We start from the raw sequence: 26422 nt of genomic DNA, 5'->3' as shown, positions 1-26422 counted from the left end.
AAGAACTTCAAAGCAGCCATAAGAGTTATAATAGGTTCTATCTTGATAAATAAACCACACTGGTATAGTCTAAAGGATTCTTAATATTGTTGGCTTTCTTTTTTTCCCCCTTCTGTCTTAGATCAAAGCTTCTTGCTTGAACTGCAGCCTGGCAACTCTCCCTAACCCTCTTCCTTCCCCACATTCCCTGCTGATCTCTTGTTACAGGTATCATTACCCGTGAAACTGGTTTCTTTGCAAGGTGTGCTCCATCTCCTGCATTAAATGGATCCTGATACACCCTTGCATGTGAAACAGCTCCTAGAGAATGATTCTTGGCTAGCATCTTTCTGATTGAATGGATAAGCACAGCCTGGCCTCTTAGACAATGAGGACGGCTTGTATCTTGTTGTAACAGTTACACCCGTCTGCTGTGCTCTGGCAGTTGCCTGTGTTGCAGCTTTGTAACCATAGAAGTAGGGGTTTTGTCCCAGCAAGACCAGGACGCAGTGAGCTGATGGCTGAGGTGGTGTTGCTTGTACAGTTCAAGAGGGTGGCTGAGGCCTTTCCCCAGGCCTTGTATTACACTCAGAAGCATCTTCAGTGAGCCCAAGACTCTCTTTAAGATATCCCATCCTCTGTTACCAGACTGGAAATACTATGGGACCATCTGCATGTGCTGTGAATCATTCCTAAGCCTTGTGGTAAACCTGCTCTGGGTTCAGCACCTTTTCCTTTGTGTGTTGTGAGCTGACCACAGAAGGTCTGGCAGAGCACATATTCCTTCCATGCTGCCACTGCCTGTCCTCTGTGACTCTGCAGGGCACAGGTTACGTAAAAACCCCATCCTGAAACAGTCAATCAAATGTCACAACTCAGAGTGCCAGCTCAATTAGTGAAGTGCAAACCCAATCAGTGACTGTATGGCTAACAGCTTTTTCCACTCATCCCCAGCAGTGCTGTGGTGCTGGCTCCAAGGAGAGGGTACCTTGTGCTTCTGTGCACACTGCTGAATCCAGGATGGAGAAGGGAAGGGGGGAAAGCAGCAGGTGTAAGCAGGCTCCTGCCACGGGTGTTTAAACTCCAACGTGTCAGAAGCTGGGGACCTGCATGACAGCTTTCCTCTCACCTGGAAGCTGAGAGCTTAAGGAAGTCTGAAACTATTTTTTTTAACAAGCTGATGTATTAATAACAAGCCGGGGTGGGGGCAGGCGGGAAGTGGCAGGGTTTTGCATGCCAAATGTGACTTGCTGAGAAATCCCTGGTGATACCTGGGTGTGGATATGCAAGCCCATGTGTTACTGTGCTGCCTCCTGTCCAGAGGAGGAAGTTACCGTAGTTTTCTGAGAAGGCAAACAAAAGGCCCCTCCTAACTCCAAATAAACAGGGAAGGAGAAGCCACTGATATTGTTGGCTTCCTAACAGCTGTGTTCACAATGACTTCTGTCAGTAGGGACAAATAGAATCTCTAGTACTGGATTAACAAAAAGAGCCTGATCTCCAAGGGGCTGATATTTTTGAATGTCCCTTGGCCTTCCTGGCCTGCCACAAGGGACCCATGTCAAAGTACTGCAAAGCCTGTGCCTGGGTTCTTTGGCCCCAATATGTATGATAAATACAGCCTCTAAAACTATCTGCCAGGGAATGAGATCTCTATGCATGCTCATGTTTGATTCAAGCACTCGCTCTTGCTGTCTGTGGTGCAAAAAGGCAAGCTTTAAAATCAATTCTCAACTCCATTAGCATCCTCAAAGGATGTCTCTGGTCACATCAGAGACAATCTCTTCTCTCTTTTATATTATTGTTATTTGTTTTGTTTAAAACTTCACAGTCTATGAAATCATCTGTCTCGCTCTCCACAGAGACCTGTCAGGGCACTGCCTCTGCCTGGGAATAACAAAGACATTTCTCTGCTGCAGGCTGCCTGCCTCTCCCTTGCTAAGGGAGAATTGGTTTGCTGAGTTTTCATGTCCCCTTTGGTCTTTGGACTCTGCCCACGGTGCCATTAAGGATGCCAATTAATGCTAGTCTGAAGGTATAGGCTTCCCTCTTAGATCCTGGAGTAGTGCCATCAGCTGGGCTCACGCAGGTCACCCAGCAGCTGTCAAGCAATGAGGTTTATTGCACTTTTACTTCATGTCCTGTACTCCACGATTGATCCCTGGCTATATAAAGCTGATAAAATGCACGAATTTTTAAGCTATTGTGAAAGCCAGTAAGTGAAATATGAGTATGAAAGCAGAGACTTCATAGCCAGCAGCTTTCACGCCATTGCTGGGAATACAGGGGAAAGAGACGGTGCAAAGAAGGGTGTGTTTTGTTTGGATTTCAAACAGGAACCTTGGAAGTTTTCCTTGTCATGTAAAGACATGATGTTCAGTAGCCCACATTTCACTAACTTACTATACTGTCTCCTTAATGATACTGTCTGCCCTTGCACACTCACCTCTAGACAGGAACAACTCTTAGGATGATATTTGACCTGCTAGGATCAATGTTGTAGGGTAGGATCCAGTACCATGTGCTGATCCTCATGGGCTTGCTATTTCCTTAACCAGGGACATGGACAGTTTGGGTCCAGTGCTGGTTAATTGCTCCTACACCATAAGTAACATCTCCTTACCCATTGTGTGACACTCTGGTAAGGCATCGGGTGAGGTGAAAGCAGGATTAGTCTGGTTGTTGTGGGAGCTTTGCTGCAGCACTGCTGGCCTCTGAGCACCCCGCAGCTCACTCCAGCAAATCTCTGCACATACTTATGGGGAAATGCAAAAGAATGCTGAAATCCGGTGCGTTCCACAGAGGAATTCAACTTCAGCTGAGAGGGAAGAAGGAGAATAACTTTGCAGCCAGACTCAGAGGGATACAGAATTTATGGGGAGAAATACAAAGATTACACCTTCTAGTACTCTTCCTGGACACTCTATGCCTTCTGGAGGTCTGCTTTGTGGCGCTCTTAAAAGCACATAGCCTCAAAACGGCCACAACCATGCAACCTGGCTGTGAGTGGGGGTTTGGCCCTGCCAGAGCCTGTGGATCCTGCCATGCTCAAAATGAAGTGCTCTGCTGGACTTGATCCACAGATGTCATTTTGACTGTTTACAACTGAGCAGATCGGGCCTGTCCCCAAAGAAATTAATGGGGTCCATCCTGACGTGACAGCAGAGTGAAACCCTGCATGCTGCTATCTCGCCTGCTTAGTTGCAGACCTATTTTCTCCTGTTTCAGGTCCTTTACTCTTTCTCTTGTATCTTGCTTCACCAGTGCATTCCTTCTAAATGTGTCATGGATCAGAACTGTGAAACCCCATCTGTCAGCACAGGTGAGCTGGCAATCCCTGGGGGCTGGAGGGAAGGTCTGATGAGGAGAGGCTGAGGGAGCTGGGGGTGTTCAGCCTGGAGAAGAGGAGGCTCAGAGGAGACCTTATCACTCTTTACAACTACCTAAAAGGAAGTTGTAGTCAGGTGGGGGTCAGGCTCTTCTCCCAGGCAGCTTGTGACTGGACAAGAGGGCATGGCCTGAAACTGTGCCAGAGGAGGTTTAAGTTGGATATTAGAAAGTTCTTCCTGACAGAAAGGCTGGTTAGGCACTGGGATGGACTGCCCAGGGAGGTGTTGGAGTGGCCATCCCTGGAGGTCTTTAAGGAAAGCTTGGATGTGGCACTTGGTGGCCTGGTTTAGCTGCTGTGGTGATGTTAGGTCCTAGGCTGGGCTTGATGAGCTCAGCGGTCTTTTTCAGCCTCAATAATTCTGTGATTCTCTAATGTAGGGTTAAATAATTGCAATATTATGTTGTGGTGCAAAAAAGGGTGAGTGCAGCTTGTGAGTGATGCAATCCAGGTAAACCACAGCCAGGCAGGAGCAGTGCAGGGTGCAGACACTCCCTCCTTGACTCACATTTTCTGCAACTAAAATTCTTCCTGCAGTCTCTTGGATAGATTTGGGAGGGCAGAGCTTTTGTAGTGATATCAATGTAAACTGAGGCTGACTTTGTCCTGGTGTCACTGAGCTCTGAGCCTGGTGTTTGCTAATGACTTGTGACCGTGCACAGATTAGTTTGTATCCCCATGTCAGTAAATTTTGCTAATACCTCCTAAATCAAAAAAGTGTTGGGTCTATTTTCTCCTAGCTTTTTAGATCAACAGTTTATAGCTTTAAGTAAGCATCTGAGATTTTTGTTGTTGGTTTTGTTTGATTTTTTCCCCCCCCACACTTCTGCTTTGAAACTGTACCTGAACTGACTGTGGCTCAGCATGGGGTCCTGCTGACTTGGCTCAGAAATTCATGTTTGCTGAACCTGGCTGGAAAAGATTTGTGTCAGTGGGGAAGTGGAGAGAGGTGCTGGAAAACTTCAGTTCCCACTTGGCTGCAGTACTTAGAATCCAGCTATTAGCATATCTTAGGAACTGTGCAAATGAGTGTAAAAACAACACTATTGGTCACACAGGGTGACCAAAAAGAAGCCAAAATCCCATGATGTAGTCAGGAGAGTTACAACCTAAAATCTTCCATCACTTCATTGTTATTTATTTAGCAGAGAAACTCTCGAAGGCTGTGGCCAGGTCTTTGTTTCTGTGAGTGCTGCGAGCTTGGGCTATGAGAACTGGGAAAACTCCAGCCCAAGCCTCAATACAAGTTTACAAGAAAAAAAAAAAGAGGAGCAGGCACAGGCATGCCTTGTCCCTACAGGTGTTTGCAGGCTCTGCCCCTGCTGCAGGACAGTCCGCTGTCATTCTGTGCCATGCAGTAATATGTTTGCTATCAAACTGAAGTGGCTGGAGTGGCAGAGCCTGTGGGCTCATTATCCTCTCTGGACAATGCAGCGTGACAGAGGGATGGCTGAGGAGATCGCTGCTGCCTTGTCAGTTAAAAGGGGCTGTGATGATTACAGCCATTCAGTTCCGGAAGGCAGCTGAGTGGCAGGGATTAACGGAGAGTGAAGCAACTGTACCGCATCCAGTGACCAAAGGTTGTGCTGCAGTGGAGCTGCTTTGCCTCCCGCCCGGCTCTGGCCTGAACCCGCAGCGCTCCTGGTGCCTAGCGTGTTGTTCTCATCAGTTGAGCTCTGAGATTAATTCAGTGGAAAAAACAGTTAGTGGATGCAGGAAGCCGTTATGGTAACAGCACAGGGTGATGTGTTGATGAATGTGTGTGGTGAATTAACTCTTTGTTCAGGCTGGGCTCCACCTTCTGAGCCTCTACACATGAGAGAGAGCTGAAGTTTTCCTTTGGTGTTTGTGTTCTGCAGCCCAGAGAATGCTGCTCCTCTATGGTTCGTGGCTATCGTCTCTGATGGAGAGGTGTCTTTTATTCTTTCCCTGGAACTAGGAGGGATAATTTAGAAGCCCCATCCCTGGAGGTTCCAGGCTGGATGGGATTCTGAGCAACTTGATCTAGTGTGAGGTGTCCCTGCCCATGGCAGGGGGGTTGGAACTAGATGATCCTTGAAGGCCCTTCCAACTCCAACAATTCCATGATACCTGGATGTGTTCCTGTGTGAACTGCCCTAGGTGATCTGCTCTGGCAGAGGGGGGTTGTACTCAAAGATCTCCAGAGGTCCCTTCCAACCCCTAACATCCTGTGGTCCTGATCTTGTGGTCCTATCCCCTGGAATCTGGCTTTGTCACTAGTTCTTTGCAAGCTGGTTATAGGCAGTGTTTCTCAGGTTTGGTTAAATTCAGTCTTTGGTGACTGAAGGACACTTGTGCATACCACTGAACTGCACATTACCTGCCTGCCCAGCCCCACCAGGGTGTCCTCTGATGGGCTGGTGCTGACATCTCCAAACAGTGAAGAGTTTGCCTGGCTGCTGCAGTCACCTGGTGCTGCCATGCTGTCAGTCACAGGGTGCTGGAGTGCTGAAGTAAATTCTGTGCATCTCATTAGTATGTGTGGCAGCAGCAGGTTTTAATTACATGGTTAAACACAAAAAGACAGGATTGTCATGTGGGATCAATCTGGTGGCCCTTTGTGACTGACATCCTGCCTGCAGCAGTAGCCATGCATAGCATTTCTTCTTGCCCTCACTAGTATGCACGGGCTGTTAGAGGAAACATTCCCCTCTTGCTTTATTTCAGTTGATTGTGTCCAGGAGAGTAATTCCTTCTCTGTGGACCCTCTTGCTCTGCTGTGGTTCAGGTTAACTGAGGGACTTTATCTTCTAGACAAAGGATGTAACACGAAGGAGCTGTTTTGGTTTGTCCCTGGCTTTACCAGGGGACTTGGTCTCTGCAGGATCTCCTGAAGTTTGTGGTTTCTCCAGATCTTTCAGTGCTTTCCATTCATTTCAGTGCTTTCTTCATGTGGCTCTGAGCAACCTGATCTAGTGTGAGGTGTCCCTGCCCATGGCAGGGGAGGTAGAACTAGATGATCCTTGAGGTCCCTTCCAACCCTAACAATTCTATGGTTCCAGAGGTGACCAAGTGGCAATCTTGATCTGGTATTGATGCTGCTGTTACTCTTTTCACCTTTGCTTGTGGCTACTCCTCATGCAAATCAACCCTGCAACTTCTGTTTAGAGTTCTGAGTTAGTACAGGTTGTTAGTTTAAGGTTTTTTTTTTTTCTTACTATTATCACTTCCTATTCAACTAGGCCTTGACTGCTGGCAGCTAATTACACAGCTCAAACCTAGTGATGCATGAAAGGGTAAACTAAAACTGTGGTTTAGTTCACGTGAGATATGGGATAGCTGTGTGGACTCTTGAGTAGTTGAATATCAAAAGGCTGAAGAGAACAAAGAATTCTTCCTAGTGCCAATGTCCATGCAGAGGCTGCTCCACCATCTCAATGGTGTCTAATGGGGAAGGGGAGTTGCTGTTCCTTCAGCACTGACAGGAAGAAAGATGTGAAGCAGTTGTTGCCCCATGATGTTGGATCCCAGCCCATTGAATCCTGATTTCTCCCCAGGTGTGTCTCCTGCATGTGCCAGCCTTGCTGGTTCAGCTGGGTTGCTGTCGGCAATAATGCAGTTGCTCACTGGGAGTTGAGAGGCCTCCAGAGTTCATTGACAGAGGTGACTGAGCATGTGAATGTCAGCCTGCATAACAAATGGGAATTAGCGCTCCCCTGGGAGTCACACCAGGGTTCTGCAGAGTCAGGGTGGCTCAGCAGGCAAGCTGGGTGCGTCCTCTGGTACAGGTGCAGCTGTTGTCAGCAAAGGAGAGGCACTGCTGCAGTGGTTTCCCATACCTCTGAAAGGGAAGTTAGGGACACCTGCAAAAGTTGCAGCCTTATGTGAGTTGAAGTGGCACAGAACAGAAATACCACTATAAAGCACTCGTGGCCTTGGCAGTTTGTGCTTCTCAAGTTACCACTGATCAATCAGCTTTCCCAGTCTCACCTCCAGACACAATGCTGAATTATGGACAGAGGCGCTGACAGCCCCTGCTAGATTCAGTGACTTTGGGAACAGGCTGCTCGGAAAGGTTGTGGAGCCTCCAGTCCTGGAAGTGTCCCAAGCCAGGCTGAATGGGACCTTGAACAGCCTGGTCTAGAGGAAGGTGTCCCTGCCCATAGCAGGGGGGTTGGAACTTAGATGATCTTTAAGGTTCCTTCCAACGTAAACTATTCTATGATTATATTCTCTTGGAGTGGGGAGTGTCATACACCAGTGTTTGAAATGCAGATTATAAGGGTCACTGAAGGTCTCTGGAACTGAGATGCTGTTGCTTGTTTGGACGATTACCCACAAAACTCAGCACAGTGATGGTCCAGGAAGATTCCTGCAAGATGTAAATTGCAGTCACTCAGTGAATGTGTAGCTGAGAACGTGGTGATCTGGGCTACAGCTCTGTGTGTGTGTGTGTGTGCTGTCTGCCTTTGCATTGCCGGTGCTGATAAGGGATTCAGAGATCCCTCAGGACTGGCAGATAAGCTGAACAGGAATTTTCCTGATTACTCCTTACTCTTTTGACACTAAATAAATTGGAAGGGGGATGGTAGAAAGACATGGGTCTCATGGATTTGATTTGATTGGTTTAGATGAGGGGGGGGGGGCTGGGGGGGGTGGGGGTGTTTCCCTTGATTTAGGAGGCAGTGTTTAGGGCTGGATGTGATGGATATTCTTTGTGTGAAATGTACACTGGAGACCAATCAATTTATAGGCAAATGAAATGTTGTATTTTCACAGATGGGGAAAAAATAAATACTACCTTCAGAAGTTCTGTCCTCCCAGGTTCCCATCCATTCTGCTAACCCACACCTTGGTCCCCAGCACTCTGCCTTGCGCTGCTGCAGTCCCTCTGGGGCAGTGTTACAGCTGGGTCATCACAGTGACTCTGCTTTGGGGGTGGAGGGGTTAGGCTGTTGGTTTTTTTGGTCTTTTTGTGTACTGGCTTTATGTGGGATCTCAGATAATAGTATTTGGTGAACTGTAGGTTGTGTAATGAAGTAATCATTCAATATTGTGAAGAAGACAGTGATTTAATTGGTTAGGGTAAGAGGAGCAGGGTCATAATGTGTAGTCTGAGAATAAAGGAACACAAGTGTTTGCTGTCACAGAATGGAGGAGGTTGGAAGGCACTTCTGCTGCCAGAGCAGGATCAGCTAGGGCAGCTAACACAGGAACACATCAAGGGTAAAGTTTTGAAAGTCTCCAGAGAAAGAGACTCCACAACCTCTCTGGGCAGCCTGCTCCAGGGCTCTGTCACCCTCACCATGTAGAAGTGTCCCCTTGTGTTGAGGTGGAACCTCCTGTGTTCCATCTTGTATCCATTGTTCATTGTCCTATCACTGGGCCCCAGCAACAAGAGCCTGGCACCTTATTCTTGACACCCACCCTTTAGATATTGCTAGACATTGATCAGATTCCCTCTCAGTCTTCAGACTAAACAGACCCAGGACTCTCAGTCTCTCTCACAGGGGAGATGCTCAAGTCCCCATCGTGACTCTCTGTTGGACTCTCTCTAGCAAGTCTCTGTCTCTCTTGAACTGGAGAGCCCGGAACTGGATGCAATATTCCAGGTGTGGTTTCACTAGGCAGAGTAGAGGGGCAGGAGAACCTCCCCAGACCTGCTGGACGCACTTTTCTTGATGCACCCCAGGTTGCCATTGCCTCTCATGGCCACAAGGGCACATTGCTGTCCTATGCAGAACTTGCAGTCTACCAGCACTCCAAGGTCTTTCTTCATGGAGCTGCTTTTCCGCAGGGCAGCCACCAGCCTATCCTGGTGCCTGTTGTTATTCCTCCCAGATGCAGGACCCTGCAGATGTTGTTACTGAACTTCATGAGCTCTGCCTTCACCCAGCTCTCAGCCTGTATAGATTTTGTTGGGTGGCAGCACAGCCTTGAGGGGTGTCAGCCAGCCCCTCAGTTTCATATCATTGAACTTACTGAGGGTCCACTCAATCCCCTAATCCAGGTCATTGATGAAGATAATGAACAAAATTGGACCCAGTACACCTTTTAGTTTTTCTGTTCTCATAGGTTAACCAAAGACTTAGATACTCTCCTTCCTATTTGTGGAGCTTGACTTGCAGACTCTGTATCACTGCCACAGGAGCTGTATTGGAGTAAATTGGATGCAGCAGAAGCTCTGGGTGTGATGAACACTGCTCAGAATTTGCCCTTTGAAAAGCCTGCTTTTAGTTGTCCTAGTTTAGCTGTCTAGACCCCAAAACCTCTGCATCTGCTTCAGATGGGTTGTATTGATACAGCAAAAGATGAGCTATTTATCAGAAAGACTTAAGGAGAATAGTCTCATTTTGTGTGTGCTTAGTCTCCCAGTCATTAAGGGCTTGAAATCTGTCCTGCCTTTGTGCTGAGGATGTGCTTTTAACAGCCCCGTTAAAATTCGGCTGGGCAGGAACCTTTGTGCAGATCTCTGTAGATGCACCTTTAGCTTCTGTCCTGGAGTTGTAATTGTTCTGTCTGAATCTTTCTTTTTTTTTTTCCCCTAAAACCCAAGAATAATCTTCAAGGATTTCTAATAAAAGAACACTGAAGGCATAGTCAAGCACTTAAAAAAGAGACATTGTCGGGATTGACAATAGGAGCTGGGTTTTTGCAACCTTTAAGACTATTTTAATCTAACTCTTTATCTGCAAGTTAAATACCTCACATGTGATCTGAACCTGAAAGTTTCACACTTTCTGGCTCCTTAAAAGGAATTGTGCTTTGCCAGAACAGAGAAAGTATGGCAGATGATTTAGGGGGGACAAAAATAGACAGTTAGGTAGACATTTGGGTGGCACTAGCTTAAAAAGCTGCACTGTAAATGGAAACATACCTCTAGCTTGTGGCACCACGTGCTGGGACCAAGCCAAGCAAGCAGGCCTGGTGATGAGATGAGCTCAGAGTGGAAAAATCTTGTGAGTGGCTCCAGATTGTAAAGACTTTTTAGCAATTCAGTGAACTTCTGTGCCTTTTTTATTATTATTATTTTTTTTAATAATGGATGATGTTATTTAAAACCTTGAGTAGAGAACACATTGGACGTGACCTTCATACCATTTTGACTGGTAATGGGTTGTGGAGGATGTGTCTAAACTAGGCTGTTGTGTTGTCAGGCTTTCCTCTTGCTGTTGAGGTGGGGGGGTTGGGGGTTTTTGGTGTGTTTTTAGAGGACACAGTCTCAGGCTACACCGTGGGAGGTCTAGGCTGGAGGTTAGGAGGAAGTTCTACACAGAGAGAGTGATTGCCCATTGGAATGGGCTGCCTGGGGAGGTGGTGGAGTCACCATTGCTGGAGGTATTTAGGAGGAGACTTGATAGGGAGGGTGCTTGGTTGCATGGTTTAGTTGATTGGGTGGTGTTGGATGATAGGTTGAACACAATGATCTCGAAGGTCTCTTCCAACCTGGTTTATTCTATTCTAAAGTGCAATATCGAGTTTAAGAAGGACATCGAAACACTTGAACATGTCCAGAGAAGGGCAACAAGGCTGGTGAGAGGCCTTGAACACAGGCCCTATGAGGAGGGGCTGAGGGAGCTGGGATTGTTTAGCCTGGAGAAGAGAAGGCTCAGGGGAGACCTCATTGCCCTCTACAACTACCTGAAAGGTGGTTGTAGCCGGGAAGGGGTTGGTCTCTTCTCCCAGGCAAGCAGCACCAGAACAAGAGGACACAGTCTCAGGCTGTGCCAGGGGAGGTTTAGACTCGAGGTGAGGAGAAAGTTCTTCACCGGGCGAGTCATTCGTCTTTGGAATGTGCTGCCCAGGGAGGTGGTGGAGTCACCGTCCCTGGAGGCATTCAAGAGGGGATTGGACGTGGCACTTGGTGCCATGGTCTAGTCAGGGGTCTGTGGTGACAGGTTGGACTCAATGATCCTTGAGGTCTCTTCCAACCTTAGCGATACTGTGATCTCTGTTTTTCTTTTTGAGAAGCACTGATGCAGCTCTTTGTAAGGTTTTCTGTAGCACCTGCTAGGGCTATCATTTAGTACCAAGAGACGTGGTTGCTTGCTGGACCTCTCATTGCAAGTGCTGGTATTGCCACGGATCTTGAAGCACAATAAGGCAGAGCACACAGCAGAAGTTGCTGCCTATCGATTCATAGGCAGAACAAATCTGATTCAGCTTCTGTCTGGATTTTTGTTGGCACTGTGATTACTCTGATTCCACTGTAACTTCTTATATCACTGTAGTTGAGAACAAAATTAGGGCCCCTGTGTTTACTGACAAAATAATGATTCCAGAGTACAGCTTTTTGGCTCTGCTGGTATCCCAACAGTTTCTCACGCTCCAGCTGTTTAGGAATTCCCATTTCTTTAGATGTGTATCTGTGCATCTCCTGTTGTTGCAGTACTGTGGGGATGGACTGCTGCAAAAGCCCCAGCTGCAACTGCCCCAGGAGCTGCTGAGCACCTCTGTCAGATGCTGAGGCTCTCTCATCTGCACCTGCTATGACTAGCTGTGGGTGATGAATGCTGAGGTGTCAGATCTGGCTGCCAGCAACAACTGATTGAGTGTCAATGACAGGTTAATTTCTACATGTTATCTACCACTATTCATATTAATTTGTTCTACACCTACATGTTAATTTTTCCCATGGGATACTGGAAGTAATAAATGTTGCTAAGAGGAGCATGTCCCCAGCAAGAGGAGCTGAAGCAGTGCAGGATGGATGCAGGGACTACAGAAATTATTTTGTAGCATTTTGGCTGTCTAGAAATTCTGCAGCAGTTCTGAAGTAGCAAGGTAGAAATTTCCTTCAGCAAAAGATGCCTGGTCACAGAACCTGATTTTTAAGGTGGATTGTGCTTGTGCTCCTGCAGCAGGCTTGGTCAGATGATTGGGATTTGGGTTTGGGAAAGCAGCTTAAGTGCTGACTTGAACTGTGAGTCATGGATCACATGTCTTTGGGGCTGGTGTGCATTTAAGCTGCTGGAAGCATGCAGTGCAGGAAGGACTTGAGTGAACTTCAGGAAAGGAGACTGCAGCTTATGCAAGTGTAAGTGAGCACCTCTGTGCAGGAGCAGCCAAGGAAATGTGGCCAGGAGCACAGAGAGTGAATATAGTTTGTGTAACACAAGTTTAGTGTTATCAAAGGAGGTGAGAAGGGGAGAAAGGGTTGAGGGTTTTGCATGTCCCCATTGAACAAGATTGTAGAGTGCTAGAGAGCTGGGGTGGAGCAATAAGAGTTGGGGTGAAGTGGTATCAGTGTGATTTGTGGAAAGGCAGAGGTGTGTTGGCTGTGGAGATGGAGCTGCTTTGTGCAGCAGGAGGAAGGAAAAAAATCTTGAAAATTAATTGTAATCATTTAATGTTGAATTTAATCTGAAACCAGCCTTCTGGATTGAGGCTCACTTTTTGTGATCCTTTGGCTTTAGACCAAGTATAATTAATCCTCTCTTCCTCAGACAACCCAGCAGGTTTTGTGTTGTGTCATGGAAAGCTGTCCTCTGTGCCCTCTACTGAGTCCCAGCACTGTTTGTGCTGTGCTGCTTCATGAAGCAGCTCATTAGCCATGTGCTTTACAGGGGCTCCTGGTATGTTGTGTCTCCCTTTACACTGTCCTGCAGATTTTCCGCAGGTTCTTGCTTCTGCTGCCTTGCATTCCTCTTTGGTAGGCTGGAAAGAAAAGGAGAGATTTTCCTGCTTGGCTCTCTAGGCAGTGTTGGTCTAGGTTATTGCCCTGTTTGTCATACACAGAGTAAATTAGCAGGTGATTGCCACTGTTCTTGACCTCTGGGAGCAGAGGACAGCTGGCCTTGCCGTTCCCCACCAGCTGGGATTTGAAATGTGTACCATTCACTCTACTTGTGACTGCTTGGCTCTGGTGAGACACCACCTGGAGTACTGCATCCAGTTCTGGAGCCCCTATTACAGGAAGGATCTGGAGCGTGTCCAGAGAAGGGCCATGAGGATGATCAGAGGGCTGGAGCTCCACTCCTGTGAGGACAGACAGAGAGTTGGGGCTGTTCAGTCTGCAGAAGAGAAGGCTCCAAGGAGACCTTATTGTGGCCTTCCAGTATTTGAAGAGGGCTACAAGAAAGCTGGGGAGGGACTTTTTAGGGTGTGAGGGAGGGATAGGACTGGGGGGAATGGAACAAAACTAGAAATGGGTAGATTGAGATTAGATGTTAGGAAGAAGTTCTGAAGTTCTTCCCCGTGAGGGTGGTGAGACACTGGCACAGGTAGCCCAGGGAGGTGGTGGAAGCCTCATCCCTGGAAGTTTTTCAGGCCAGGCTGGATGTGGCTCTGAGCAACCTGCTGTAGTGTGAGGTGTCACTGTCCATGGCAGGGGGGATAGAACTGGATGATCCTTGAGGTTCCTTCCAACCCTAACAATTCTATGAATCTATGACTTGGGTACCTGGAATTTGTTGTCACCCAGTGAAGGTTGTGAGCATCCTTTCTTGCAGCAGAGCCTTGTGTGGCTGAATTGCAATTCCCATTGACCCTTTAGGTGCCTTCCAAACTTTGTGGCATCATGTCATGGGAGTGTTGATAAGGCAGAAATTGTCAGCTTGCTGTGAAGCTTCAATGAAAGCAGAAATAATATGGTAAAAATGTATTATTAATACTGAGATTCCTGGATGCAACTGGAAACCATTTGATAGATTTCAAGCCTGCTATGAATTTCAGACAGAGGAAAAAGAAGAAAACTGCTAGGGTGGGAAACAAAGTGGGAGACACATGAATCAGGGAGACATCCCAGGTTGTGGCGGTTACTGTGACAAAGATGTGTTGCTTCGCGTGACAATGCAGAGGGTTTGTGCTAATGCATTACAGGCTCTTGTGCCATGGGCAGTGACCTCTTCCTTCTCCCAGCAGCCAAGGAAGTGACAGCAGAGTGCACCCAGCAAGCTGTGACCCCACTGAAAGGGACACAACAGATCTGCAGGCAAGTGAGATGGAAGGGCAGGATTGCAACATGCACCCTGGGAAAGGAGGACGTGTGCCTACTGCAGCACAGACTGGAAGGCTTCCATAGACAGGACAAACCTGGCTCCTGCCATAAAGCGTAGGTTGCCTCCCCAGCACCCTCTGTTTGGAGTCTGTCATTTGGTGATGCTCATGGAACAGAAGAGTAGCTGTGTGCACTGGTTTTAACCATGAAGTGAGTACAGTCGCTGAACCAAGAAAAGGTGCCCTTCTTCCAAGTTGGTAAAACGCTTCCTCAGGGCTATTTCCTTCTCTTTAATTGCCATGCCAAGGTGTGACTGTTTTAATGTCTCCACTCAAGGAGCAAAGATCCCAGTGAAAGTTTATTGCTGTGTTCCCAGTAAGGGAAAGTTCACTGCTGTGTTCCTGGTATGCCAACGGCTCTCGCGAGGTCCTTTTCACCTAATTCACATACTCTGCTCTTAGCTTTTGCCATCATGTGGCTCAAAGTTGCATGTTTGGGGGGTTTTGGTGGTGTTTTGTTTATTAGTTTGTTTTTGTGAGACTTTTTTGTTTGGGTGTTTGTTTGTGTGTGGGTGGTTGTTTTGTTTTTTGTTTTTTTAAGATTTTGCCCTGGTGATATCTGAGATGAATTAGAATCACAGAATTGTCGGGGTTGGAAGGCACCTCAGGGATCATCTAGTTCCAACCTTCCTGCTATGAGCAGGGACACCTCACACTACAGCAGGTTGCTCAGAGCCACATCCAGCCTGGCCTGAAAAACTTCCAGGGATGAGGTTTCTACCACCTCCCTGGGCACCTGTTCCAGTGTCTCACCACTCTCATGGGGAAGAACTTCTTCCTAATGTCTAATCTAAATCTTCTCTCCTTTAGTTTTGCTCTATTCTCCCTAGTCCTGTCACTGTGTGACACCCTGAAAAGTCTCTCCCCAGCCTTCTTGTAGGCCCCCTTAAGATGCTGGAAGGCCACAATAAGGTCTCCTTGGAGCCTTCTCTTCTCCAGACTGAACAGCCCAAACTCTGTCTGCCTCCATAGGAGAGGGGCTCCAGCCCTCTGCTCATCCTCTTGGCCCTTCTCTGGACACAGTCTAGCACATCCAGTTCTTTCTTGTAATAGGGGCTCCAGAACCGGGTGCAGTACTCCAGGTGGAGGTCTCACCAGAGTGGAGTAGAGGGGGAGAATCACCTCCCATGATCTGCTGAGTGGTTGAGTTGAATTCTCAACCTTAGAGTTAGCACTAGTGAATGAGTGAATGCTGAGTACCCCTAGAAACGGAGAGCTGGAGTTTTCTTTTGCTGTGCTTCTGCTATTGCCTGGTGCTTGTTCTTCATTTATTCTGCAGCAAGTGAGAACAGCCCCAGCCCGGGAAAGCAAGCTGAGTGCAAACCACAGCAAGAGAGAAACCCTGAGAGAAAAATGCTAATTATATATTTTGACCTTGTTGCATTAGAGATGGCATCACCCACATTAGCCACTATTCATGATCAGTCCCCAGGGCCTGAATTGCTCCTGGACAGGGAGAGAAGGCTGGAGCTTTTGTTGTGGCTGCCTGGTTAAGTTACAGAATGAAATATATAGCATGGAATGCTTTGGGACACATTTGGTGCTGCTTAGCTGCCTTTGCTGCCATTTGTCTTCTGTGGCTTTAAGTGACTTCTGTAGCAGACAGCAATTATGGGACCAAAATAAAATCCCAGGCAGAGGATGGGAGTGAGCTGCCCAAAGAGACAGGGGTGGAGTGCAGCATTCCTCTTGTGGAGGAGGAGGGAAGTTGGTCAGTAAATTCACCAAGAAATTTGTTGTACTCATTTGTTTGAGCTGTTGGCAGGTGGCTCAGTTGTCTGTGTGCACAGCCAGGAGCCAGCATTGGTGGTGTGGTGTCCTGCTCAGACATCCTTTTCAAATGTCCTGGAGCCCCCAGCTCTTACTCTTTGGTCCCTCATACAAAGCAAGATTTCTCTCCAGTGAGAGCTGCTAACAGATCGAGTTAAGCCTGCTGGTGCCCTAGGGGTGGGAAGGGAGTGGGCAGAGGCAAGTGGGAAAGAGGTACTCTGAAGAAAGGCAAGAATGAGATCCTTTCTGTGAACCTTCTCAGATTAAATCAGTGCTGTGTTGGAGAGGTAAAAGAACTTAATGCCTAGGTGTGAACATGACTGGCATCCTCTGACTGACTCAACAGACAGCACAGCTTCCTTTCTTGGGAGAAGTGAGCTGCCTACTAGGAATCTGCTTAGAACTAATTCTAGTCCAGTTTGTCACAAGCTGTGCTCAGCTGCCTGACCTGCTTTTCCTGCAAAAACAAGACTTGCACACACTTGCTCCTGTCATATGGGTGTTTGACTTCTTGTATTTAATGGCATTTCATAAGGGATAGAGGGCTCCAAGCAGTAAGTAGACCTTCTGCTTCTGTCTTCTGAATTTCTTGTTTGAGTGTTTGAAGAAAAAGTCTTATGTAACTGTTTAAGAAATCACAGAATTGGCAGAGGAGTCAAGTTCTGGTCTCAAAAAACTCTTCATCTCTTGAACAACATCTACACTAATTCCATTGAAAACTGAGCTTCAAAAGTGCAGGGAATTAATTAATTTGCTCTCCATGACTGAAACCAAAGCTCTTGTTCCTGAGCACTGATCCATAGCCCAGTGGTGAGCAGTCGGCTTTACCCCAGTCAGACACCAGCTTATTTAGCAGTCAAGAATGACAGGATTCACCATGGTGCTCAGTCCTCCTGCTCTTTAACACAAATCAGAACCTGAATGAGTAAAATAGATGGTAACACACAGGATGGGAAGCTGTGCTTCCTACTTTGGAGTATCCTCTTTGTGCTTCCCAGGCTTTGGCAAAGGATCAAAAAATACAATACAGATTTTAAAGTAAAATTGTAGCTGTATAGGTTAGATCTCCCCAGTGAGAGGCCTGTTTGATTTTTTTCATACATTAAGTGTGCTTTGTGCATCTCTGCATCCTGACAGCGTCACAGTCTGGCCTTTTGCAAAGGTACTGGTGCTGTCTTTCCTGTGTGTGGAGCAAGTTGCTCTGCAGAGTGCACCCTCATCTGATCTGTCACCAGTTCGTCCATTTGCTAAGACTGTATTTTATATTGTGTTCTCAGACCTGGGAAAATGACAGGCACAGTCTAAGCTAATGTCTCTTTTTTATTTATTTCAGTCCCATGCTGCCAACTTGACCCATTTTTTCCATTCTACCGACTGTTCAAATCTCACAGATTAATTAGTGAGGGAAGGCACAGCTGATCCTGGAGCGAAATCCATACCCACACATTCTGCCTTCTCTGCCATCCAGCCCTCTTGGTTTGTTCCCCCGTTCTGGGATATAGGCTGTCAGTATTACACTGTGCTGTAATAGACCTGACTAGCCATTATCATTAGCAGTGGGTACCAGTTTAAAAACCCAGGCATCAAAGAACAAAAATGCTGGCAGCTAAATGGAGAAATCCAGCCAGGAGGAAAACAACCCCGAGCATCAGCCAGACGGCTGCAATCCCTGTGCAGAGGAGGAGGGCCATGCAAGACAAGCCAGCTAAATGTTGTCTGACATTTAAAAACAACTGTTCTGCTGTGTTGGAGAATGTTGTTAAGAAACCCCAGCCCAATGCAAACTGCTGTCAAAATGACCACAAACAGGCTGAGTCCCCCTTTTCCTCTGTGTGTGCATGTATGAGGGCAGCCAATTATCTCCTATATTGCATGGGGCCCACATTATTTATTAGAGCCCCTGGATGTCTTCAAGCTTGCCTGCTTACTGAAACCTTGGCAAATCTTGTTACACCTGAGAGCTCTATTTGTGTTCACATCCCACTGCATTTAGGTTTGTTTCATTTTCTCTTCCCCCACCTCCATGCTCCCCCACCCCCCTTTTTTTTCCTTTGAAAATGTTATTAACTAGAGCATTAAATGCTGGCCTCCAGCAGCGCCTCTCCATATGTTTACAACAAATGTTTCCTCCATGGAAGGAGGATGTACGTGTGTGAGAGAGCATGGAGAGATAGAATGGGGCAGCTCCCAGATCCAGCCTCCCTGGGAGGCAGAACTCAGGCACTTAAGAATGCTTCCTGGTTGGAGCAGCTCAGATGGAAGCAGATTGTAACGTCTCCTGGTGCACCTTCCACCCGTGAGCAGAGGAGCGCACACACCATAGCCAGATTGTTCTCCTTTGTGATTCGTGAAGATTGGCCCAGCTCCTGGGGGAGTGCAGACCCTTCTTTGGCATGGCAGGAACTGCTTTAGCAGGCAGGTTGGACTTCAGAGCCAGTGGGACTGACCTCCCTTCTCTACTCTTCTCTCAGCCCAAGTTCTGTGCATAAAATACGATCCTTACCAAGCCATGACTTGCTCCTGCTGGGAGCACTTGGGAGGCTGCAGAGCATCTGCCTGCGGCATTCCTGGACAATCATTTTTACTGCTGGCTGGGGCAGTGTGGAGTGCTGTGAGGTTACATGGCTGCTGCTAGCCCTGAGCTGTAGGAAGCAGGGTTAGAGATGCTGTTTGAACTGCCTCTCTTAATGCAATTTGCATGGTTATCAGGTGGAACTGCCCATTGCTGTGTTGATTGACTCTGCCTTTGCTATTACCCGAACAGTTAATTGCAGCAGTTTTGAAATGAAAATAGCAAACAATATTGCTCAATCAAATCACTCTTTTGGCTTGTAAATAATTCATAAGATAACCCTTATCTGATATAAATATGTGGCCTTTGCTGGGATGTACTTTGAAGGACTTACTTAGTGTGTGCACATCAGCTCCTTCACCTTCATAATTCGGTCTGCTGTGGCTGTCACCCAACAGTGAAGGTTTTGTTTCTGCTTCTTGCTCAGAAATTGAAATTTAAATGGGGAGAAGCAAGCAGAGTAACAAATAATATGCTTTGGTACACATTTTCATGAGGAATAATTGAACTAAAAGCTTTCAGGATTCATTAACTACTAGGTGTTTGTGGAAATCATACCAGAGCAGTTATAAATAATGGAACATGAGTGACTATTGCTCACTCAACTCTGCCCCTTCAGATTATGCAAATATTTGTGACCCTGCTTGTGTATAATGTAACATCTCCTGAACGAGCTCCTCCCTACTGCAAGGAGTGGAAGCATGAAAATCTGATTTTCCTTCTTTGTTGGTTCATTACATGCAGATGTAAACCCCCAGAAAACAGCTGTGGAAATTGAGTATTAAATGGTAAAATGGAAAACCTTTTCTTTAGAGAGGAAGTGGGGTCCTCCCAGTTAATATAGCTTTAATTTGTATTCTCTGATTTCAAGGTGGGGATGTCTAAGAGACTAAATCTTGTCTCTCTGGAGGTGAATCAACAAAGATAAAATCACCTTTGCTCATTGCCCAGACAATAGCTGATGTGTATTGGGCAGATGCCACTGGATAGTGACTCTCTGGAATGTTCACAGACAAGATCATGTCTATCCACCAGCTACACCAGAAAGGGAGGATGGTGAAAAGGACAGTGGTTTCACCACCTGGACACATACCTTAAAAAAACTGTATAAAAGACCTGAGTAATACTGGTTCAGGAGAAGGAAAAGACCTGAGCAATGCCCGCTCTGACAAGGAGGGCAAAGGACAGACACAGGAGAAAAGACATCACTGTGTAGCCTGGAGGCAGCAGACCAGGAGGAACCGTATCTTCGTGTGCTAAGTTCTGCCTGCTGCAATCATGGAGCTGAAGAGGCTGCTCAGAGAAGTACCTGGAATTGGACTTTAGTATCTCTCCTTCCCCTCCTCCAGCGGAGGACAGCACAGCCAACAAGGATGACAATGCTGCCAAAGCGGCAGCACCTTTCCTCCACTGACCCAAACCGTCTTGGGGGGTCATAATAGAATTCCTTTCCTCTTCTCTCTCCCTCTTCTCCCTATTTCTATTTTTTTGGTCTCTCTTCTGCTCTGTCTGCTTTATTCTGCTAAAAACCAGCCTTGCTATTGATATTTTGGCCTCATTTGTGCCTCTAATTTTATGACAGAGGAGTATTCAAAAGAACTGAGTCTCTTTCCCTCTCTGGACTGAGACAGGATGTAAACACTTCAGCCTCTGCTCTAGACTGCATGCAGGTCACTTTAGTTGAAATTAGTTATTTGGTTGGAAAAGTTGTAAGTGATGGAAAGCTCAGCCCACAGTCCATACCCTGCACATGGTGAGACTTCCAGGGTTTTATCAGTATGCCTATGAGGGAGCACCAGTAGCTGATGCAGTAGCCATAAGCTATGTAGGCCATTTCAAACAAGTTCAAGTAAAAATAACTCCATACTGCAAGAGACCCACTTGCGTTCACAAGTTTTTATATACGTTACAGAGAAACTGCCTTGATGTTCCAAACACTGAAAATGAGGCAAAATAGAACCCAAAGCTACTGAATCACAGAATGTTAGGGGCTGGAAGGGACCTCAAGAAATCATCTAGTCCAGGCCCCCGGCCAGAGCAGGACCACCTAGAGCAGATCACACAGGAATGCATCCAGGCAGGTCATGAATATCTCCAGAGGGAGACTCCACAACCCCCCTGGGCAGCCTGTTCCAGTGTTTGTCACCCTCACAGGGAAAACATTTTCCTCCTGTTTCCAAGGAACTTCCTATGCCTCATCTTCCACCATTGCCCCTTGTCCTGTCTTTGGGCATCACTGAGCAGAGCCTGACTGTCTTTTAGCACTCACCCTTTACATCTTTTATAAATGTGAATGAGGCCAACTCTTAGTCTCCTCCTCTCCGAGCTACAGAGCCTCAGCTCCCTCTGTCTCTCCTCTTGAGGAAGATGTTCTGCTCCTCTAATCCTTTTTATGGCTCCGTGCTAGACTCTTTCAAGCAGTTCCCTAAGGTACTTCCTGAACTGAAGGGCCCAGAATTAGACACAATATTCCAGATGCAGCCTCACCAGGGCAGAGTAGAGGGGAAGGAGAACCTCTCTGACCTACTGACCACAGCACTTCTAATGAACCCCAGCATGGCACTGGCCTTCTTGGCCACCAGAGCACATTGCTGGCTCATGGTCAACCCCCCATCCACAAGGACCCCCAGGTCCTTTTCCCCTTCACTGCTCTCCAACAGGTCAGTCCTCAGCCTGTACTGCTCCATGGTGGTGTTCATTCTCAGGTGCAAGACTCTACCCTTGCCCTTGTTGAATTTCATTCAATTTCTCCCTGCGAAGCTTCAGACCTGGTTGTGTGTAGCTGGGTGCTGTTGGCACCTCTAGGTAGGTTTATTCATCCTTCTCTGGAAATTCTTCAATGTTACCTGGTTAATAGTTTGCAGAGCCTTTTTTCTGGAGCCACGTGGCCCAGTTCTGCTAAAAGAGCACCCTGAATTCTGTTGGGGTTGGTGTCCTGAGGGCATTTTGAAGCTTACCTGGTGCATGCACAAATATTCTGGAGAGATTCAAGTAGCTTGAAGCTGAAGGAGAGGCAGTGGAGCAGCTGAGAGGTAAAATGGATACCTTTTGCTTGTGTCCAACCCCAAGATGTGCTTTCTGTCATCTTTATAAGTAGACTGAAGATATTAGAATACCTACAGTGACCGCAAGTCTTTCCCGGCTGAAAGCAGTGGAAATGCATCAGTGACTGAAGTGAAAGCAAACTGCGGCCTGTCCTTTGGAGGCTTGTGCTCTCTAAGGGTAAGCTGGAAAGTGTAACTAAGCTAACTGCATCACCTATTGAATTGCTGCCAGATGTTAATATTTTGTTTCATATTAATAACTTCCACTTGTTTGCCCAGCAAGGTCTCAGCCCTATCTCCCTCCGTATGCTTCCCTGTGCATTGGCCTGCAGGTATCTTTCCATTTCACACAGGATGTTGTGCTTTTGGAGCCTGTTGGTTTCATGGTTTATGGTCTGCCAGGGGGGCTTTCTGTCTTCTGCCTAGCCTAGCATAACTCCAGCTCTGTTTGTTCTGCCTTTCTAAACATCGTGGGGGCTATCGGTGCTGCTCTGCTTGCTACCGCTTGATGGAAAGTCCTGCAGTTAGGATGGCTGTGTGCAGTGCCATAGGGATGTGTGCACCTCTTTGTTTTCCAGCTGATGTTTCCTGAGCATTTTGGTGGGATAGACAGTGACTTTTGTTTGGTGAGGCTAACTGGTCACTGCTTTGCCTAATCAGAGCTTGGGATAAGCAGTTGGTTTATTTTCCAGTGAGCATATCCTGACTGCTTTGATAGCTACCTCATTATGTCTCAGTATTTAACGGTTTATGAAGTAGGGGAAATTTTGTAACAACTTAAGGACCCATTTTCATCCCAATTTGTGGTGGCCAGGTAACCATTCATTGTCACTTTATTGCTTTAATAATTGCTCTAGCAGGTTAATACCAGTAATCTGGCAGCACTGCTGGTGCACTAGCATCTGCTTCTCAGGGAAGAACACATCCTTCTTATTGCAGGGCCCTGTTCTTGCCCTGGCTCAGGGCACAGGCAGCCTGTGGAGGAAGCATTTAGAAGCAGAAGTCCTGCTTGAACATTTATTCTTATGTTTAGAAGGGGATTTGAGCACAGGCGAGAGCAGAGCTGTCATCTGTGTGATTGCCTGGGATTTGCTCTTTGCTTCTCCTTTTTGTTCTACCTTTCAAAAATCTAATTTTCATTGAACAGTTTATTGCTGCAGAGCCAGCAGTGGGCTCTGCAACACTGCTGGGAGATTTATAAGCACCTGGGAATGATGTTAGACTTCCAGTCTGAACTTCACTTCAACCTAAATTCAGTGGAGCACGGTAGGCTTGCTTGCTAGACTGAATGAACCTCCTAGTACCTCATTTTCTTTGCCAGGTAGGTACTCCCAGTCAGGAGTCAAATGGCTCTTCACATCTGCTTTGATAAGCTACACAACCTGTTGTTACTTGTGTAAGGGGCAGAGCCTGCTAAGTCTTGACAGGGTCTCAGTTTTATAAACTTACATAGCTGCATTCATCTTTAAGACAGTCAGAGTTCCTAAGAACTTCCTACAATGGGTGCTGGGTTGACAGATCAGTATCATAGAATCAATAAGGTTGGAAAAGACCTCAAAGATCATCAAGTCCAACCTGTCACCCAAGACCTCATGACTACTAAACCATGGCATCAAGTGCCATGTCCAATCCCCTCTTGAATGCCTCCAGGGACAGTAACTCCACCACCTCCCTGGGCAGCCCATTCCAATGGCTAACAACTCTCTCTGTGAAGAACTTTCTCCTCACCTCGAGCCTAAACTTCCCCTGATGCAGTTTGATACTGTTTCTCTTGTTCTGGTGCTGGTTGCCTGGGAGAAGAGGCCAAAAATGTATGTATGTATTCAGAGAATCACAGAACTGTCAGGGTTGGAAGAGACCCCAAGGATCATCTAGTTTCAATACCCAGGCCATGTGCAGGGACACCTCACACTAGATCAGGTTGCTCAGAGCCACATCCAGCCTGGCCTGAAAAACTTCCAAGGATGGGACCTCTACCACCTCCCTGGGCAGCCTGTTCCAGTGTCTCACCACCCTCATGGGGAAGCACTTCTTACTAATGTCTAATCTAAGTCTCCTCTCCTTTAGTTTTGCTCTATTCTCCCTAGCCCTGTCACTGCATAACACCCTAAAAAGTCTCTCCCCAGCTTTCTTGTAGGCCCCCTTAAGATGCTGGAAGGCCACAATAAGATCTCCTTGGAGCCTTCTCTTCTCTAGACTGAACAGTCCCAACTTCTCCTTTCTCCATAGGAGAGGAGCTCCAGCCCTCTGATCATTCTTGTGGCCCTTCTCTGGACACCTTCCAGCACCTCCAGATCTTTCTTGTAATAGGGGCTCCAGAACTGGACGCAGTACTCCAGGTGGAGGTCTCACCAGAGTGGAGCAGAGAGGGAGAATCACTTCCTTTGACTTGCTGGCTACTCTTCTCTTGATGCAGCCCAGGATACAATACCATATTCACTGTATTTAAATTCATTCATTAGCTTCTAGTGAGTCTCCTGGAAGGCCAAGAATGTTCTAAGATTTTAGAACAACAACCAGCATTTTTATATTTCCTCCCCTCATCCAGCTCTTTTAAACTCTTAAGTGCAGATTACTTGTCAGGGAAAAAAAAATACCTAAATTTAATAACTGCTGTTTAACGGCTTTGTGCTGCTACTTAAAACCGAAGTATTTTGTTACCTTCTGCTCTGGATCAGAAACTATTTTTTTAGCACTTCCTACATTGTTACTGTCACTTTTAGCCTATTGGTAAACGGTTTTAGTCTTTAATTTTGCTGCCTGGGGCAGCCTATGTTTGAACAAACCTTGATGACTTCCTGCCCTATATTTACTGTTATCAATTTGCATTTTGATTTTCCACTTTTCAGTAGGTTGGGGATTTTCTTTAAAACCTTAGTCTGTATTTTTAGTGACTCTGGAATGAACAGTAGATAAAATGTTTTAGCCCTGAAGTGCTGAAGATTTCAGTTTGGTTTCTTAGCAGTTCTCAAGCATCATGTCCTGCGTATTTTGAAGCAAGTTAATGCGCAGTTATTGACCATGCTGACTGGGCTGAGGAGCACTTTATCACAGAATCAATAAGGTTGGAAAAGACTTCAAAGATCATCAAGTCCAACCTGTCACCCAAGACTTCATGACCACTAAACCATGGCACCAAGTGCCATGTCCAATCCCTTCTTGAACATTTCCAGAGGCAGTGACTCTGCCACCTTCCTGGGAAGCCCATTCCAATGGCTAACAACTCTCTCTGTGAAGAACTTTCTCCTCACCTCGAGCCTAAATTTCCCCTGGCACAGTTTGAGACTGTGTCCTCTTGTTCTGGTGCCGGTTGCCTGGGAGAACAGACTGACCCCCATCTGGCTACAACCTCCCTTCAGGTAGTTGTAGACAGCAATAAGGAGGCTCCCCTGAGCCTCCTCACTATTCCTGATGCAGGCCAGGATGCCATTGGCCTTCTTGGCCACCTGGGCACACTGCTGGCTCATGTTTGGGTGGCTGTCAATCAGCACCCCCAGGTCCCTCTCTCTTTGGCAGCTCTCCAGCCACTCTGACCCCAGCCTGTAGCTCTGCATCGGGAGGTTGTCGCCAAAATGAAAACCACCCTGAGGGTGTCCAAGGGAAGCCGATAACTACTTCATTATTAATTTTCCAGTGAAGTGACTTAGTAACAGGCCTTTACCACAAAGATCATGTAGCTGCTAAATTATGTCTAAATTCCACGTGCACTTCCACTCTGTACGCAGCCTCTTAGCACTTCTGGTGCAAACAGATAAAGTTGGAACATCTTTTAAAGGCAAGCATGTTAGAGAATGGGCATGTTGAGTATGGCAAACATCACTCCAATCTTCAAATAGATTAAGAAGGAGGACCAACATAACTATAGACTGGTCAGACTCACCTCCATCCCTGAAAAGGTAATGGAACAACTTATCTCGGTGCTATCCGTAGGCATATCAAGGACAAGAGGGTGATTTGGAGCAGTCAGCATGGTTTTAGCAAGGGGAAGCCTTTTGTGAGGACATAACAAGGTAGATAGATGATAGAGCAGTGGATGTGGTTTTTCTTGTTTTCAGTAAAGCATTTGACACTATCTCCAACAGCATCCTTGCAGCTAAACTGAGGCACTGTGCTCTGGATGATCAGGTAGTAAGGTGGATGGGAACTGGTGGAAGGAAAGAAGTCAGAGAGTTGTGGTCAATGGGACAGAATCTAGCTGGAGGCCTGAGTCTAGTGGAGTCCCTCAGGGGTCAGTACTGGAAGCAGAGCTATTCAATATATTCATCAACAACCTGGATGAGGGCACAGAGAGCAATGTCAACAAGTTTGCTGAGGATACCAAACTGGGAGGAGTGGCTGACACAGGAGGATTGTGCTGCCATTCAGCCAGACTTAGGCTGAGAGCTGGGCAGGGAGAAACTGAATGAAATTCAACAAGGGCAAGTGTGTAGAGTCTTGCACCTGGGGAAAAAACATGGAGCAGTACAGGTTGGGGACTTACCTGTTGGGAGAGCTGTGAAGGGGAAAAGGACCTGGGCATCCTGGTGGATGGGAGGTTGACTATGAGCCAGCAATGTGCTCTTGTCACCAAGTTCTCCTCCCCCTCTACTCTGCCCTGGTGAGGCCACATCTGGAATGTGTCCAGTTCTGGGCCCTTCAAGAAGGACCCTCAGGGAACTGCTTGCAAGAGTCCAGTACAGAGCCACAAAAATGATTAAGATAGTGGAGCAT

The 26422-nt window shown here is 46.9% G+C and overlaps 1 protein-coding gene across 4 annotated transcripts in view; it reads left to right on the top strand.

Annotated features, from left to right (window-relative positions):
* Positions 1–26422, top strand: part of LRP8 (LDL receptor related protein 8) — a 204610-nt gene that overhangs the window by 48785 nt on the left and 129403 nt on the right. The window lies entirely within an intron of this gene.

This window comes from Melanerpes formicivorus, unplaced genomic scaffold (genome assembly GCF_026170545.1).
Source record: "Melanerpes formicivorus ecotype bairdi unplaced genomic scaffold, bMelFor1.0.p_v2 SCAF_7, whole genome shotgun sequence".
Classification (NCBI taxonomy): domain Eukaryota; kingdom Metazoa; phylum Chordata; class Aves; order Piciformes; family Picidae; genus Melanerpes; species Melanerpes formicivorus.
The sequence above is the reverse complement of the archived record's forward strand: the minus strand, read 5'-3'. Positions and strand labels throughout refer to the sequence as shown.